This window comes from Podarcis melisellensis (assembly GCF_964234715.1).
Source record: "Podarcis melisellensis genome assembly, chromosome: 2".
NCBI classification, from domain to species: Eukaryota; Metazoa; Chordata; class Lepidosauria; order Squamata; family Lacertidae; genus Podarcis; species Podarcis melisellensis.
Genome location: NC_138529.1, coordinates 32,660,426 through 32,674,671, shown reverse-complemented (window position 1 = coordinate 32,674,671; position 14,246 = coordinate 32,660,426). Strand labels below are relative to the sequence as shown.

Here is a 14,246-nt window from a genome sequence, read left to right as displayed (position 1 = left end):
AGAAGATGACTGACTCAGGAACTTAGGAGGTGGCCCTGATGGCGGAGATGAAGGACAGCATCATCAACTCAATACTGGTGTCCTTGATCTAGTATTAGCACTTGAAAGTACGTTGCAGGCATGAGATTCCCTTGCTCTGATGCTGCAAAGCACTTAAACTCATGCTCAAATCCTCTAGATGAAAAAGAGTTCCAATCATGTGCTTAAAGTTAAGTACTTGCTTGGCTGAAGTGCTTCTTAATGCATCTTCTATCACAGATTCTGTCCTGGCCTGGCAGGGGGCAGATTGGCTGAGCTGATAACTCAATATCTCTACCTAGTTACCAGCATGGCAAAGCTGGATAGATATCTACACCAAGGACCTCAAAGAGCAGGGTGGGATGATATTCAGCCCCAAAGACACTATGTGCGAGCGTTCAGAGAAGCAAGCATGTTCAATAATCAAAGCAAATATGCTGTAAGACAGCAATGGGGTGGGGTGGGGAGAGAGTCTGCAGTATCACCCAGAGTCTGCAGATGATAACTGACATCCACTCACTGAAATTGACATGACGACTGAGTACAGATGGCACAAAATTGGTCGTACATTAGGCCAATTGGTAGCCAGTGTCAAATGTGTGATAATATCATAAATATCATAAACTCGGGAGAATATAATCAACAGAGAGGTGATCAATGGAACTGTTTCTGAATCACCCCTGCATCTTCTTTTACTCCAAAAGACATGGGGGGTGGGGAGAGAGAAGAGAAAGAGCAGGAAGATCTACAAACCACACATGCTGCTTGCTGCCCTTCACAATCAAAGCCAGAAACTGACCTGTCAGGATAGTGAAATTAAAGGGAAACAATGCATTTCATAGAATCATAGAATTGGAAGGGACCTCAAGAGTCATCTAGTTCAAGCCCCTGCAATGCAGGAGTTCTCTAATTGCTCTTCTCAGCTCAAAGCAAAGACCCTGGATAGCTCAGTTGGATAGTGTGAGGTACCGAGAATGCCAAGGTTGCAGGTTTGATCCCCGTATGGACCAGCTGCATATTCCTGCATTGCAGGGAGTTGGACTAGCTGATCCTCAGGGTCCCTTCCAACCCTACAATTCCATGATTCTATGAATCAACAGGACTTCTTCTTGTTGCATCTGTAGGATACTTCCAAATGAGTCTTGAAAGTATGTTTTATGCCTCCTGGGCTTAGATGCTGTGAGGATCAGTTTTGCCACCAGCTCAGTGCAAGTGACCACCTGCAGCACACGGGCGCTGTTCAGCTCAGAAACGGCAGCAGTGCAAAACAGAAGAGCATTTAATTCCTGGGCATCAGCCCAGAGTCAGGGGCTGAGAGCCTGAACACTAGAGATAGCAATGCACTGCTGCCCCTAGCTGCAACCCAATGGCTGTGCATTCTGGCAGGGAGTGGGGAAATGGTCCTTTCCATCACACAGCCTCCTCTCAAATGGAGCAGGGGGAGGCTTGCATATTGCTCATTATGTTTTTGGGGCTCCCCCCACCTTTTGCATTTAGGAAGACAACAGGCCCGCTGTGGCAGCAAGGGCGTGAAGACCCCAAAACGGGGGGCTAGGCTACTTTGCATACCTTGTTTATATGTTGCTGGAGGCTGCTGTAGAAACTTATTTCCCATTCCTCCTGTCTTTGCCAGTGTATGATAATGGTAATACTTATTTGAGCACATCTGTCAGGCAGTTATGTGAGCCAAGGGCCACTTTCCCAGAACTGGAGTGAGATCTACAGCCAACAGACCAGGATGTAGGGAAACAGAGCAAGATGAGTGGAAGGTTTGACCCAGACTGGATGCACCATACATTTAAAAGCACAGGACTTTCCCCATAGAATCCTGGGAACCTCTACAGAGCTACAATTCCCAGCACCCCTAACAAACTATGCACCCTAATGGCAATCTGCACACATGCCCTGCATCTTAGAATATTTTAAAGAACACTTGCAATCAAAACCTTATAGAGGTATATATTACTTCCTTTTTAAAGTGCCACAAGTCTACCATCATGCTACCCCTGCTGGAATTTATCATCTTCTGCCAAAGCAGTTTAACTCCCAGGGAAGCCGCAATTCACATCCAGGCATTTTAAGTGGACAACTCTGGAGAGATATATTGAACGTAAAAGATTTCTAATTTTCAGAAAGCAGTCACAGCTGGTAACCAGACTGGTTATTTTCTATTCTTCATCAACAAGGGATCTGTTAAAGCAAACCCCTCTTGCAGCTGCAGTATCAAAAATACTCACTTCCCTCCACTTTCATAATATATTCTAGTATGCACAATTTGGCTTTCCTTGTTGCAAAATTGTGTTGCGGAATTTGCAGAGCAGAATTTGCCACCAGTTTGCGCATGCACCTGTAGTGGAAGCTCTCCAACGGATGAGACACACAGAGAGAGCTTTCTAAGCTCACTTGCTACAAGGATTCTCTGCTACCACCCTCTGGCACCAGCAAGTTTGAGATGCAATAGTCTGCCGTGGCTGGTCTGAACCTGCCGTGTCAAACCAGACTTTCAGGAGAATCTCTCCAAGGAGCCCCGAAGCACAGCTGCCATTGTCATTATAACCCCAGCAGAAAAGCAAATGGAAGTCAATCTTCACTTGTAAGTGTTTGAGTGAAATAGATGAGAGTTTGGGGGATGGCGAGAGGGGGGTGGAGATGGTACTCTCCAGCTCTGCCAATAAACATGCAAGTTGTTGCAGCACTTTCCTCTCTCCCCCCTCACTCCTGCAGTTGGGGAAGGTGGTGGAAGAACATCTCATAACCTCAATTATTATAAACTGGCCTGTCACAAGGAATGGGGGGAGAAAGGCGTATTTGAAAAATGAAATTGGGCCAGAGACATTCATCACAATCAAATTAAAGAAATGTGGTGCTGGAAACAAAATGCTTGTCATAAGGCAGGCACCGGTTTTGCTCACTTCGGAAAGTGAGCTTGGGAATGTAAAACCAAGGAAACTGCAGTAGAAAATGCCTTGATTAAAGAAAGCTCACCTGCCCATAACTACCTCCCCAGCTGTAACCTTTTCTGGTTTCCATAATGGGCTTCCTGCACATATAATCATGCAGTTAATTTGGTCTGTCGAAATGCCACCAAGCATTCGCTACCAACAAGCAATCATCATAAATCTATCAGCCCGTGGTGGAGTGGGGGGAAACACCATTGCAACATCAAGGTCCCTTATGTGGGTGGACTCACCCCACCACTGCAGCAGTTTCCCCACAAGTAGGGCTTAAATCACCTTTGTACTTTCACACACTACTGATAAGAGAGTGTTGTCCCATCGCCAGTTTGCAACCCTGAAATTTCACCACTTGAAAACTCAAGATGTGCTGCAGCAATATAGTGGTACCTTGGGTTAAGAACTTAATTTGTTCCAGAGGTCTGTTCTTAACCTGAAACTGTTCTTAACCTGAAGCTCCACTTTAGCTAATGGGCCCTCCCGCTGCCGCTGCGCCGCACCACCAGAGCATGATTTCTGTTCTCATCCTGAAGCAAAGTTTTTAACCCGAGGTACTATTTCTGTGTTAGCGGAGTTTGTAACCTGAAGCGTCTGTAACCTGAAGCATATGTAACCCGAGATACCACTGTATCTTATATAAATTGATGAATCAGTAACTAAGGTGAAAACCAAAATCTTGACCTTCTGGTCCAATTTCAGTGTGCTGCCCCCTCACCACACTGGCTACCTCTGTGTGCATCAACACACAGCCTGTCATTTAATTGTTGTAGTAATAATTCAGTTCTAGAAGATGCCAACCGCTTTTCCTTTCCCCAGATTTATGGGCATTATGGGGCATACCGCACCTCTTAAACATGCAGGCAGCTTTGTAGAAGTGAGTCATAGAGACCGATAGCCTGGTGTTCAAAGGGCTCTGCTATTTCTGAGAGCAGTGTTGTTTGATGAGGAAGGTGTTGGGATGTTGCTTTTTGAAAAAAAGAATGGGTGCACCTGACCTGAACTTGCAGAAGCGACTGCAGAAGTAAAGAGGCAGCAAAAACGTAAGGCAGCTTTTGAGGACTCTTGCCATTTGCACAAGAACAGAAAGACCCACTCGACTAGAAGCACTAACAATGTCATTAGCACAGTGCAGCAACTTTGCATCACTCACATTTACCAGATGTCATCATGTACAGAAAGTGCTTCAGGATATGCCTTCCCATTTCATTTCCCCATATATCTCCTGGGTAATGCATCATTCTCCTCCCTCTCACTGCACCAGCGGAAGGCAGTTGGCGTTCTTTTCCCGTCCCTTCACTCTCCAGAGCAGTCAAACCTACATCCTATCTAAGGCATCTGGGTCCCTCTTGGATGCCAGCTCTCCCTCCCTCCCATTTCCACCCCTTTGGAGCCCTCCTGCTTCAACATGCTTTTTGCTACCCCCCTCCCACCCCTTTGTCTTCTTTCCAGCTCCTGCTAAAACCATCTCTTCCTCTCCTGGCTCCTACTCTGCCTTTGCAGATGAAGATGAGCTGGGTAAATATTAGGATGGGAGGAGCTGCCAGTTTCAGTTTTCTCAGTTTCTCATTTTTCCAATGGTAAATTCAGTTCTCCACATTCCTCCAGCAATTTGAAATTGTGTGGGGTTTTTTTTTAAATCCTCCTTTCAGTGTGAATTTCTCCTAAGGAAGAAATGTTTGTATGCAGCTTTGACTAACGTACACATTTTATCAAGCAACACAAACCAATCAATGCATTTTTATATGTTATTTTCACTCATATGTTTGTTTTTATGCACCCTTTCCCCTAAGATATGCATTTTTGTGAACACTGACTGGAGAACTGCATCACAGAATTTGGGAAAGTGTAAATTTTGAAGGATGCCTGAGTTTTGGTTCTTGTGTTGTTTCAGAAAGTGCAAATTTGATAGATGTGGCTTTAAATGTGAATTTAATTGAACTTATCCCCCATCCTTAGTTAGTATGGCATAACAGAAAAACACTCATCTATGGACACACGGGGGGGGGGGGGGGAGAAAGAGACTGACTGGCTGGCTTACCATGGATGCATGTAAAGTATCTTGCATGGGGCAGATATGATGGATTATTTCACCTGGTATATTTTCCCCTACCTGCATTTTAAGATTTGAGTAAGAAAGGAGACAAAATCTAGGGGTGTGTGAACACCCCCTGCCCCCAACTTTAAGCTCAAAACTATCACTTTTCCCAGTGAATGTTCATTTTAAATACTTGCAAAAGCTCTTCAGCTTTTAAAGGTAATCAAACAACTCTGCCCCACAAAAAGTACAATGGGGTGGATAGTCAAGTCTGCAAGTATAAGGATCCCCCATGTGAGTTGACTCCTCCTTTCGCCCCCCCCCAGCAGTTTCCCCAGCAGCAGCACTTAAACCATCCCTTATGTACACTGATGGAGATGTCCTCTCCACTGATTTGCAGCACAGGGTAACGGAAAGGCTGTGGAACGTGAACAGAATTCAGGCATGGCTCTGCTCAAGATGGGCAACGTGCCCACTTCAAATTCTGCTTGCAACAACTGAAGCAGGCGAGAGGACAGTCACAGAGTTATAGACCCTGCTTTGAATTCTTGCCCCATCCCTAGAATCAAAACACACACACATCTTCACAATATCCAAGGGTGAGTTTGATCAAGTCAGAGCTAAGCTAATGAGACCAGTTTGGGGATTAGGTTAGGGATTAGTCTATATGAGCTTTGTGACCTCTTTGTTCCTATTAAGAGAGCCAGATGAGTCTGTTTGTGGTGTTTCCTTGCAGGAAAGCTCCCAGTGCCACACAAATCTTCTGTTCTAGAACTAAAAACACCAGCACTGAAAGCGACTGAAGAGTTAAATTAAAAAACGAGAGTATTGCAGAATGAGATATGCAGAAATGACAGCCTCCCTCCTATGGCTGATAGTCCCAAGAGTCAAGAGGGCAAACCCAGACAATTTAACTTCAAAAGGTCTTCTGATATCTCCTCTGCTTGAATTTCTAAGCTAATCAGCCAGACGGCAGAATACGGAGGCAGAGGCAAAGTCGGCACCTCTTTCCCCTGCTGCAAATATATTCGCACACAACCCAGTGCTTTGCTCAGCCCAACCGTAGCACCATTCTGTTCTGGATGAGCACCCCACCTGCACCCTGCAGCGTTGCAATCAGCCAAGCTGGAGAAATGCTTGCTTAATACCAGTCCATTGCATCATTGCATCAGTCCTGCTAAGAGCTTCTGATTGGCCAGGCCCATAACACTGACAGATTGGGGGCACGTGACCTTAGCATTGATAAGGAGCAAGCAATTTTCTGTCCCAGCTAAGAAAATAATGAAGAGGGAGGGAAGGAGGGAAGTGCACATGGATCTGGTGTGGAATTTTCTCCAGAGATAGCTCTCTCTTTCATGCTTAAGAAAAAAGACTCCCTAATCTGGAAATGTTAACCTAGGTAAGGTTGCGGTGTACTGTTGAACCAGCTCCCTTGATACCTCATTCTGGCTCCTCTGAGACCTCTTTCAAATTATGCTCAAATGACATCAGCTCTTTTTTAGAGAAAGAGAAAGGGATTATCCATATGTTTCTGGGAGAAACGCTGTTCAGGATCAACATACAGCTGCCACCAGGGATCCCTGGAACTTCAGAGGTCCCAGGGAGTTTAGGAAAATGGGAACACGCTGAAAAGCCTTTTGTGACTTTAGAATCACAGAAGTCCAAAGCAGGACTCTGTTCTAGATTTGATTTTTCCTCTTCTAGTTTCCTGTTTCTAAGAAGAAACAAGGGGCTCAAATTGTCTTGTGCAAATTCCAACTATCACCCCCAAACCACTGCGGAAGCAGCTCAGAGTCCAAGCGGCACATAAGGAGGTTTTCCCGTTTTAAGCCACACTCGCTGGGTGACACATTCTAGCAGCCACTCTTAAACAGGGGAGCATCGGACACCATGACATATGCTATCCTTTTACTGACAATCACTTGCTGCCCTTCCACAGAGCTTCTTAAAAAATAAACACTCACATGCCATGCTCTGAAAACATTAATTAAGCCTCTCAGCACCCCTGCATGGAAGGTATTATTATCAGACACCTCACAGATGGCATGAAGAGGGTAAGTGAGTTTCCCAAAGTCAAACAGCAAGGCAGATGTATCAAGGAAGAACAAAAACAGGAGCCACTGCGAAATGTGATAAATATTGCAACCCTAACCAGCTCTCTTCTAAAAGGAGCAGCATCAGAAATGCAGCAGCCGTGCCTGTCATGGAAGAACTCCTGCTACCCTCTGTCATACCGAATCAAGAACTGCTGGAAAAGTTCCTTTAAAAAAAAAAACTCCACACACAACAACTTTACTTACACTTTGACATCCAGCACTACTGGGAAAAGACAGACTTGAAAAGCAAGCTTGGAACTCTGTTAATTAGGAAACTGAGCGCACACATTTATAAAAGGATCTTCGAAGACGGGCTTTTATCTGATGCCTGAGATACAGCCTGCTTGGTCTGTGCTTGGGATTTTTGTCCTCCTCTGAGGCTAGGGGAGAGACAGCTGTAGTCGCTGACTAAGGACAATCCACACATCCACAAATGTAGGGGTTTGAGAAGCATTTAGCTACCTAACACAAATCCTATTTGGGATGCAAAACCAGGTTTGACTCTCAAGCGAATCTTGCTTCAAAACTCCTCAATCACTTTAGGCAGCAATGGGGAAGCAGTGGCACTCCAGATGTTGTCGTCTTCCAGCATCTTTTGGCTATTGACCACAGTCAATCCAGCAACATCTGGATGCCCATTGGTTCCCCATTCCTGCCTTAAGGAGAAAGGGGATTATCCTGTTCCACACACACCCCTCTCCCAAGCAGTGAGGGAATTCAAGGCAATCTTTTTAAAAAAGAGGTTCATTTTGTTGGTGGGGAGGAGGGAGAAAGAACTCAGAGACATGCTATATTTATTACAACCTGCTTAACAATGGCTCAGCTGAGTCAGGCATTAAAGGCTAGAAGCAAAGAACCCACAGGTGGCTGATGCTTAGGGTACTTTCAAAGGAAAACACACACTTCATAGGACACCAGGTGCCGTAACACAGTGCTTCCGTTTATGCAGCGCAGAAAACATGCAGCTTTTAAGGGAGCAGAGTCCACCCTATCTTTCTGCCAAATTATCAAAAGGAAATAAGGCAAAGAGAATAGTGTGTTATAATGGTGTCAATTAAAAATAAATTAAACAAATAAAAGAGAAAATGCTTCTGGCTATGCTGACAGTGCATCAAAAAAGCAAAGAAGAGGTGGTTTGGGAAGCGAGTAAAGTGGTAATGCGGGGCTTTTTTATACAGTAAGGTGTGTACCAAAGAAAGATAAAGAGAGCCGAAAAAACAAGAAATCTTACAAGAAATCAAAAGAAAAGAAAAAGAATTAATAAATTCCCCACGAAAAGACACTGGCACCAGAGCCTGCAATAAACCCAGATGCCAACTTTGCTGCCACATACACCCGGACAACACCATTACTGGCCCCAACAACATCACACATACCATCTCAGGACTATTTAATTGCTCATCGTCTAACATTGTGTATGCCATCAAATGCCAACAGTGTCCTTCAGCTCTCTATATTGGACAAACAGGCCAGACCTTACGCCAAAGAATAAACGGACATAAATCGGACATCAGGAATCACAAGACAGAGAAACCAGTAGGAGAACACTTCAATCTCCCAGGACATTCTATACAAGATCTCAAAGTAGCTGTTTTACTACAAAGGAATTTCAGAAATAGACTGGAAAGAGAAGCTGCTGAATTGCAACTTATCACCAAACTTAAAACCATGGAGAGACCTGGTCTGAACAAAGACATTGGATTCTTATCTCATTATACATGACAAAGCAATTTTTCACCTTCTCACGCCTTGCTTTTTCCTGTAAGACCTATTGCAGTCGTTAAGAGTCGTCAACAGGCTCATCACAGCTATCTGCCAATCACCCATTCCCACCACCCTTCTGAGTAATACCCCTCCCCACCTTCTCACTATATAGAAGGGTCTGGAAACTTCTGTTTCAGTGAATCTGAAGAAGTGTGCATGCACACGAAAGCTCATACCAAGAACTAACTTAGTTGGTCTTTAATGTGCTACTGGAAGGAATTTTTTTTGTTTTGCCCACGAAAAGAGATAGTGAAATAGGACATTAAGTTATTGCAAACGCAATATTCAATGATAATAAATCAGGAAACACAATGGGAAATTAAATATTTGGAACAGAAGCAATTTGAACAAGCTAACAAGCCAGAGAAACTAATAGCTTGGCAAATAAAGAAAAAACAAGAAAAAACCTGAATTAATAAAATAAATATTAAAACACTTGGTTTCTTGAGCACAAGAAAGTGGCTACTAACATTCAAACCACATTTTATTTTAGGTGGGGAAAGATGGGTCTATCTGAAAAACCATCTTGCCCTGGGGAAGAAGCAAGGAGAGCCTTTCCTAAGAAAACATGTTGTCTTTTCTCTTCTTTTCTAATGGTGCTTATTGTTGTAATAACCTAATGCAAGCAGTTTTGTGAGGTCCTCCTGAAAAGTGGTATAAAAATACTCTTAATAAACAAATAAATCTGGATTTGTTTCACCAAGCACATATTTCTAGAGCTGTCGCTAGAGATCCATAAGTGTTCGTCCTCTTAGCAAACTGGCCAGAAAGTAAATATTTGAAATATCCTCAACTGGTCTCCACCCTGCAGGTTGATGGAAGAACCAGGCTGGCTAGGACTATGAAGAGCAGGTTGTTGCTCAAAAGAAGAGTCTGACAGGATTAGACCAAAGAGCTATCTAGACTAGAATCCTGTTTTCTACAGTGGTCATCCAAATGCCTTTGGAAAGCCCACAAGCAGGATGTGAGAGCAACAGCCCTCTCCCATGTAGTTTCTCAGGAACTGGTATTCAGAAGTCTGGAGATAGCATATAGCAGTGGTGGCGAACCTTCTGGAGACCGAGTGCCCAAACTGCAACCCCAAACCTACTAATTTATCACAAAGTGCCAACATGGCAATTAAATATGGGATAATAATTAATATACCATAATAAAAGGAGCTGGGGTGGGGCTGCCCCAAGTTGTTGAGCGTTTTGGGGGGCATTGCCCAGAGTTCTTTTGGGGGGATTGCCAAGACTTGCAGATCTTTTGGGGGCGGGGGGGGGGCGGGCTTGGATCACAGTTGTGGTTTTTTTGGGCGGAGAAAAACACTCACACGAATTACAAATGCTTCCTATGGCATGCGGAGCAGAAACAACACATAGAGCTTTTGTGGGGGCATTGCCCAGAGTTTTTTTTTTTGGGGGGGGATTACCAAGACTAGCAGAGCTTTTTTGAGTGGCTTGGATCACAGGTGTTTTTTTTTGGGGGGGGGAGAGAAACACTCACAAGCATTATAAACACTTTCTCTGGAGCAGAAACAACACAGTTTCAAGAATCACAGGCAGCAACCAGTCAACGAAAACCCTTGACAAACCCACCAATCACACAAACTACAACCTGCTGGCTGCAAAAAATCCCACTAATCTCGGGGGGGGGCGGGGAGGCAGGAATACAGCTGCTTTGGGGAGATAAACTGCCTCTAAGCTGCTGCCAGGGGGGAGCGAGCAGTTTACTCACGAGGTGGCATGGGGGGAAGCGGCTGCCCAATTTGAAAACCCCAAACAACAGCATTGCTGGCGTGATGGCGTGTGCCAACAGAGAGGGCTCTGCATGGCTCACTCTGGCACCCGTGCCATAGGTTCGCCACCACTGGCATATAGCCATCATATATAACGCTACTGGTAACCTAACCCTCCATGAATTTGTTCAATCACTTTTGAAGATATCTAAACTGGTGGCCCTTGCAACATCCTGCTGTAGCCAATTCCATCTTTTAAGTATGTACAGCACTTATTCCACCATCCAGCCATCTAGGGTAAGGAATGTCACAAAACTTACTCACTGCAGGTTGCCTAGCTCTGAACAGCCAAAGGGTTAACAGCAGGAGACGCTAATATTGTGAACTGTTTTCTTGTGGGAAACTATTTCCTTTTTTAATATTGGTTTCCATGTGTCTAAAATCTGTAATCATCACTCTTCCCTTGCCATTGACCCTGAGGGCAATTCATAAAACCCATTTTCAAATTCATTTGATTGAGACTCCAGTACCTGAGAAAATGAACTCTCCCCTCCCCACCAGTTGGTCTTTGTAATAATTCATTAACAATAAAGAAACTGAAAAAATATTTTTTCAGGGGGTGGGGGAAGCTATGCTACCCCGCAGATACAATGAACAGAAAGATCAGAATGTTTGCTGGGTAATGAAACCCTCCGCTCCCCTGAGACACCGATTTTTACAGCTAGAACATAATCATCTTGTGGAGATCGAAAAGGGTAGTTTAGAGTAATGATGACTAATGCCCAAAGATCGATGGATTTAAGGGCAGAGATTTTAAGCTAGCCACAGATACAAAATCCCTAGATGGAGCAAGAAACAGATATCCATATTGCTTAGGTTTCCACTGCTCTATGTATGTTCAGCAGGGCACGTTCAGTGGGTCTATTTCCAAAATGAGGTACCTAGGTTTGCAACTCTAGACCAGTACCTTTTTGTGTACCCTCGAAAACCTTGATGTCCCCTTGCTGCCTCCCTTTTGTGCAGGAATGGGGCTGTTTTTGGCGACCAAAGAATCCGTACTTGAGCAATGAGTTCACTCATTATTATATTATAATTATTTCAATATAATAATTCATAGTGATTAGACCAGAAAGCCTTTAAGCTGCCACAAGTCTGTTGTTTTTGCTGCAACAGACTAACAGGGCTACACCGCTGGAAATTTGTTTTTGTGGAAAAAGAGCAAAACCCAAGATTTCCAAACAGCCTGCAAATGGTTGCAAAGCAGCAAGAGAAGAATAAAAGGAATGATGAGAATCAGCACGGAAGTCAAAGATGAGCTGAGATGAAAACAAGTTATGCAGGGGCCTCAAGGGGCACACAGGGAAAGTTTAATTTGATGTGCAAGGAGATTGCTTTAGAAATTATTCACTGTATTTTGCTTTCACAGGATATTACACATTGCAAGCAACTTTGGATTAAACCTAAAGTGGAGACTAATTCAATTTTTGAACTTCAAAAATCAAAACCTAAACCTCCTATAGGACGAGTCAACCTCTCATTTTCATCATGCAAAAATGCTGATGATGGTCACAATATTTTTGAATGATTTTGCTGCATTTTAATAACTGGTAATTTGCAAGTTTTAAACTTTTAATTCAGGAATTCCCAGCACTAAAATCTTGCTGACTGCATTTGAGCTGATGCTAGGCACTAGAGAAATCCTTTAATCAATGGAAATTTTTCAGAGACCTCAGAGAATCCAAGTAAGTAGATGCAAAAACAGACTGCAAAATTCTGACTGACTTTCATGAAGCCCTTTAACACCTTGTTTGCATCTGCTTAATAAAACTGTATCCCACAGTTCTTTGAACCAGGGACTGGTTTGAACTCATCACAAGCTAGGAATAAAAGAAGCAAAATACATTCCCACTAGAAGCAAAAATCCTCACTGCAAATTTGGCAACACCTTTGAGTTTTGCACCAGATAAATTCATTAGGTGTATATTTTTCTAAACTCAAATCAGATAGTACCAGAGGTGGGAAAACAAATAAGCCTGGATATGCAGATGGACACACCAGAAAGCAGTTGCATGATTTGGCAACTGATGGTCAGCAGGGCATTTCTTCCAGCTGGTCACTCCTTCCCTCCTTCTGTGCTTGTTGAAGCTCTTACCCTGATTCCAAAACTACAATGTACACTAGAAAACACTTCTGAGTCACTCTCAAACTGGCAATAGCGAAAGTGTCTGCAACATTTTCTGCAACACTCCTAATGTTGTCTCAGCAACAATCCTAATGACTTTATTGCTCAAGGCCATCATATAGCACACATGAAATGAAAAGAAAGGGGAAATTACCAAAAAATAATAATTTTCATTTTAGTTGAACAGTTTCCCCAGCACTTACCATTGGGCGATGGCATCATGTCTTTGGCAATTTGGGCTTGCTACTGAAGGCAAGGACTTAAATTGGTTTAATGGGCCATGGGCAGGCCTCTTGCCTCCTTGGAAGAAGCTCACAGCAAGGGGAAGATCAGACAAGCAGCAGATACAAGGCACTAGCTTGCCCTCTCCCTGCCAGAAAAGGACAATCATCTCCAGCTGAAGTTGAAGCATATTCTGTCCTCTGCCATCAGCCAGGAACTAAGGGCAGCTGGGTTGTGGGTATGTATTTCTACTTAAAGACAGGAAGGTCCACCTGTCCACATCAGGTGATACCGCTGAGGCTAAGTAACTTGCAAGAACTGGTAAGTGAATTAGCTGCCTTTGCTTTCCCCTTTCCCTTTTAAATCATGGCTGTTAGATTGCAAGCCTTTAAATTTTGTAATCATTTAGCAAAATTATTATGGCATAAACTTTCATGGTCTGGAATCCACTTTATCAGATGTATGAACACAGATTAACCTTTAAGGTGCTAAAAGACTCTTTGCAAGATGACAACAACAGCCATAGCCATTCCCCGTTCCCAGGGAACTGCAGTTCTGCAAGCGTGAGGGCCATCTAACACTGAATTATCAGCACCCTCACCAAACTAATTCCCAGGATTCCTTAGGTGAAGCCATGATACTTAACACTGGTACAAAAAAACAGATATGTTTACAGCAGAGCTAGGGTGATCTTACTGCGCATATGTAGGGCAGCCAAAACAACATGAGGTGACTATTTCAGGATTAGAAGCAACAGGCAAAGGTCTTATTAAAAAATAAGGACAATAATTTTAAACAAAATGTTTCCATGAGCCAAATATTCTTTCAATAAGGTCTCTCTGACAGTCTCTCTTAGCAGCTTAGAGTCTACTTAGAACAATTGCCTAAAGCTAACTTTAATTGGAGGAATATCATGGGGCGGGGGTGAATGTTTGCATTATAATCAGGAGTCACTGGACAATTGGAAGGTACCAGCTGACCTTGTTCAAAAATGGAAATTTCTATCAAGTATGCTGCTTAAGTGACTTAGAACCTATTTGCATATGCAAAGAACTAATTAAAGCACGGCTTGAAAAAAGGAGACTCCCTACCCATGAATATAGATACCACTGGAGCCAAAAGCTGTTTCGCTTGGAAATAGTTTGATGAACTCAGAGGACCATAGATCCTGGGTCAGCGCTCCAAAATGAGATCAAAGTCACTATTATTAGATAGCACTTAAGAGATTTCTAGAGGACCTACCTTTCCTTTACTA

At 43.5% G+C, this 14,246-nt stretch overlaps 1 long non-coding RNA gene across 1 annotated transcript in view; it reads right to left on the bottom strand.

Moving 5' to 3' along the window:
- LOC309363610 overlaps positions 1-14,246 on the bottom strand; it is a 27,922-nt gene extending 13,676 nt beyond the window's left edge. Inside the window, exon 1 of the long non-coding RNA XR_014165471.1 lies at positions 14,083-14,246. This is a non-coding gene — a long non-coding RNA (uncharacterized lncRNA). The remainder of the gene's footprint in view (positions 1-14,082) is intronic.